Genomic DNA, 4,468 nt, shown 5'->3' with positions numbered 1-4,468 from the left:
AAAAAGACGTTACTATGGAGGATTGACTAAAGAGAAAATAAATTTGGTTATCAATGTTCTATTGCTTAAATCAACTTTGTTTCCCCATAATGAAGCATGTTTTTTTCTAATGTAAGATCACATTGGACAAATCAGATTCATAATGAAGCATGTTTTTTCTAATGTAAGATCACATTGGACAAATCAGATTCAAGGTCCCTGAATGGTTATAATGAGAACATAAATGGAAGGAGTAAGCTTTCAGATGATTGCACGTTCAAATCTGCCAAATACTTATGAGTACATAACTGAAGGAAGGGCATGTTCTTAGATTTGCTAAACGCGGCATTCTAAGGGCACAAATAACTTCAAGTACATGATGGCTTAATAATACTGGGACTATATGATCTAAAACATTACACATCCAATTCCTTTCACAGAATTCCAATCTTTCCTGACAATATACAAATTTTGGTTTCATAATTAGGTGGCAGCAAAAACATATGTTGGGTTAATAATAACTTCCAAGTGAAGAACTTGGGTCTAATTCTGTGAAAGGAATTGAACGTGGAAGGATCCTTGTACCCTCGTGCTTAGTTGGACATTATCTTTAGCGTCGGTGGCTTGAAGGTTTCTTGCATAGGTTTTGTCACCACATGATATATCTACAAATAAAGTTGAGAAATGATCTGTGAAGGAAAAGGTGCAAGGTACAAAGCATGAGAGTATTCAATAGTTGGTACCTTTGAGGAGGAGTGAGTAGATTCATCGTGGTTCAACGTATCATCTAATGCATGCTCTATACTTTAAGCCATCCTTGGATGAGACTCATCCCCAGATTGATTCATCTACGTTTGAGTGCAAAGTAGACAAATATACATAAGGAGAGTGTTTTTTTTTTGAAAGATCCAGCGCTGCCGGCATTCATATATTAAGCAGGAAGCAATGGGAAAAGCAAACACATGGCGTAGATCCGAAGATCAAAGGGTCCAAAAAATGAAAAGTTACATTAGTCGATTCCTGCCGGTAGCTCAACAAAAGGTAGTTCTAAGCACTTTGCTCCAGCTTGGCGCCATAGTTGGACGGCTTGTCGGCTCGCCGCCACCATGTCAGCAGCCAGTGCATGTTTTGCCTTGAAAATGCATTGGTTTTGCTCCAGCCAGATTCCTCACAGCACCAGCGTAATACATAAGGAGAGTGTAGGCGTGGTACCTACGAGTAGGAATTGTTGAGTGTTCCAATATCTACTACAGACGTTCTATGTAAGCAGAGGGATGGCACGTAGCAGTCAGTTTAAATGGATGCAGAATTGTTAATGGCCAGTGGAAATTAATGATATTTATAAGATGTCAGTTGCTACTTAGCTACAAACATGTATATAAATAGAGGGATGGCATGTGAGCAGCGAGGTTAACTGATTGCATGATTATCAGTTGATGGATCCAAATTAAGGTTTTTATAGGATATCAATTACTACTATTTAGATGCTATGTGTAACTAAAGAGTAAATAACTACTCTCTCGTGCATGGTAGGGAGAAAATAGAAGAGAACTATTTAGATTTATGTGTAACTGAAGAGTAAATAACTTATTTCATTATCCATTCGTGTGCATGGTATGAGCAAATAGAGGACGCATTTCTGCCCCATTTTATTAGCTGGTGGTTCCATCGGTGATAATCTGGATGAAAATTCAATACTGTAAGTTAGAAAAAGCTGCGCATGAACATCCCAGAAGGGAAAGGCTGCATCTACATGGAAGGCGACAAAAACGTGAGCACATTGTGAAATACTATTAGTTTGTCAAGAACTGAGAAGTTTCAGTTTTAGGCATGGATCTGAGATCTCTTGGAGTGAAGTTCCTTGCAGCTTGATTCATATTCTGTTCGAATTCTAGAAAGAAACTCACCTTATGCTTGGAATGATGCAATGCCTGTACCTGTCTTGAAAATCCACATACATATGTAGAAATGTCCGCAAGATTATTGAGCTTTGCTCATTTGTGGATAGAAGCAGACCATATTGAGGCTTCACCCCTCCTCTAGAACAGTACGGCTACAAATTTTTTTCGCATTTTACTATAGTGTTCTAATTAACCTGTCACATGCAGCAGCAAATAGCACCATGTTATGAATAACACCAAAACATGTTACGTGAGCAATCGTATGCGGTAAAAACATATATGATAAAACATGAAGCGATAAGACATAACAGTACACGTGAAGTAATTAACTACCTGTTGGGAAGCCATTAGAGATTATCGGCCGAAGAATTTGGAATAAAAACTCGATACCATTCTCCAGTATCTGGTCAAATCAATTGACAACCTCCTAGTATTTATAATTACTGTACAAAATTTAGATTGGGAGGAAATAATGTAATCATCGGGTGGAAAAAGAAAATCATAAAGATAGAGGCCGCACCATGAGTCACCAAGGACGAAAGTCAGTCTGACGGGGGAAGAGGCGCATGAGTGCAGCTGGCAATGCTGCCGTCGCCATCTCCAGGTGTCGCCTGCTATTGCGAGGGGTGGGGGCGTGCAAGGTTGAAGGAACGGTATCACAGAACACTGGGTAGTGCTTCACCTTGTAATCAAGCAGAACCATCGAAGAGCAAGCCCACCGCAAGCAAACTCCAACGAGCTAGAAAACCTGCAATCATTTGGGAACAAAAAGAGTAGTCTAAATAAGAACATGGATATGCACAAGTTTGGGGAAAGGAAGAGGTAGTAGGAAGTATGTCAGACAGGCCACGAACAGTCATGGTTGCGGGAGAAGATTTTGCAGGAGGGCTGGAGGGGAATTGACAAAGAGCAGCAAAACGGATCATATGGAGGCGCGTACAGTAAAGACATAGCTCTGAATTATTGGAGGACTCGAGCGGCACATACCATTACCAGTAATGGCGTGTAGAAACTGCAATTTAATTATGGAATCACCAACAAATGAAACTCGAATCGACAGCGCATGATTCAATGCTCGCGCCACAGCCTCGTGTCGGCGCCTGGGATTCCATGCCCCCCACCACCTGAACGCACTGCAGGCCACGGCGAAGGTCGGATCGCACGCATTGCGACGTCCGGCACGCGAGGGCTGCTCCGCTCCTCCGGTCGATCGATCGCACGCATCGGCTTGCCTCGGTCCCATCCCGCACCTCCGGCGGATCCAATCGAGCAACGCACACCAGCCATCTAGACTGGATGGATTGAACGCGGTTACTCCGCTGCGCCTTGAATCAGGACTGGATGGATGGACACGGTCGCTGCTCTCTGTATGCCTCGCATCCACTGGATCCCTTTAGCGAAGCCCAGTAGCGCTGGAATGGGCTGGCTGCTGGCCGGTGGCCCAGTGCACCAGAGGCCTTCGTTTCGGCCTCGGGAGCAGCAGCCCACAGAACAGCTGGTCCAGGTTTCACACAGTGCGGGACAGGTTGATTTGACGGCCACCAACGTCGAGACGATGAAAACGGACGCAGAAACGCAAATCGCTGAGAGAGCTCGCTTTAGGCTCAGTTTTACTGTCCTTAATTAGCACACTATATAGTTCTTGTGCTATAGTTGTATGTTTTGGAAAAAAGCTATTAGTGAGTTGCACTATCTATTTATGAATAGAAGATGTATACATGAAAGTTGTAGGGAAAGAGATGACATGGAGCATCTTAATTCCTATGAGTAGGGATTGAAAAAGAGATGCCATTTGGTTCACATCATAGGAACTTTTCTATTGAATCTAGAGATGACATGTATCTCAATTCCTATGAGGAGGGATTAGAAAAGAGATGTAATTTGGTTCATATCATAGGAACTTTTCTATTGAATATACGCTAATGTTTATTTTCCTTTGAAATTAAGGGAGTATAGGAATCCATTCATATGAACCAAGTGGCTCTAAAGCTATAGAAATGATATCATATTTATTTCCTTTGAAATGTGGAGTATATGAATCTATTCCTATGAACCAATTGGCTCTAAAGGAAAAATCCTATAGAAATCATATCATATAGAGTTCCTATGATATTCCTCGACACTAAAGGATGCTTGAAATTGATGCGGGTGATACGATGGTTTTTCTTTGTAGACTCCTCACCCATATTTATAGTTACCTCTCGAAGATGAATGAAATGATATATACATGGTATTCTACATGTGCAATTTGGTACATGAAAACTCGGTAAAAGTTTGCGAGGTTTGAATTTTCAATAAAGCTATATGCACTGCATTTCGGAACGGAGGGAGCATACGGTAATTGCTAACACTCATGTGAAAGATTTGTGCGTAGGAGGAGTGGCTGTTCTGTTAAATGACATGGCAAAACTGACACTATCGGATGCCGATCTAACGGTTCTTACGGCGTTCGTTAGAAAAAGGCTTGTGGCGAACGTTTGTCGGGTAATGATTTACGGAAACATGCATTGCATTGATACGTGCCCCCTCTCTCTCACGCACACGCACCCTCACGAGTCGCAACTCTCCCGAGTCCTCTCGTAGACTCG

At 42.1% G+C, this 4,468-nt stretch overlaps 1 long non-coding RNA gene across 5 annotated transcripts; it reads right to left on the bottom strand.

Annotated features, from left to right (window-relative positions):
* Positions 1-212: 212 nt before the first annotated feature.
* On the bottom strand, positions 213-3,232 carry LOC119268575. Of its 5 annotated transcripts, XR_005133225.1 has the most exons (5): positions 2,401-3,232; positions 2,214-2,323; positions 988-2,074; positions 723-827; positions 213-644 (listed from the first exon to the last, which is right to left on the bottom strand). It is a non-coding gene; the product is annotated as an uncharacterized LOC119268575 (long non-coding RNA). The 5 variants fall into 5 exon arrangements; XR_005133226.1 differs by lacking the exons at positions 213-644; positions 723-827 and having other exon boundaries at positions 854-1,191; positions 1,887-2,074; XR_005133224.1 differs by lacking the exons at positions 213-644; positions 723-827 and having other exon boundaries at positions 854-2,074; positions 2,401-2,628; positions 2,868-3,232.
* Positions 3,233-4,468: the final 1,236 nt, after the last annotated feature.

This window comes from Triticum dicoccoides, chromosome 3A (assembly GCF_002162155.2).
Source record: "Triticum dicoccoides isolate Atlit2015 ecotype Zavitan chromosome 3A, WEW_v2.0, whole genome shotgun sequence".
In the NCBI taxonomy this organism is placed as follows: domain Eukaryota; kingdom Viridiplantae; phylum Streptophyta; class Magnoliopsida; order Poales; family Poaceae; genus Triticum; species Triticum dicoccoides.
Note: the sequence above shows the minus strand (reverse complement) of the source record. Positions and strands in the feature narration are given on the sequence as shown.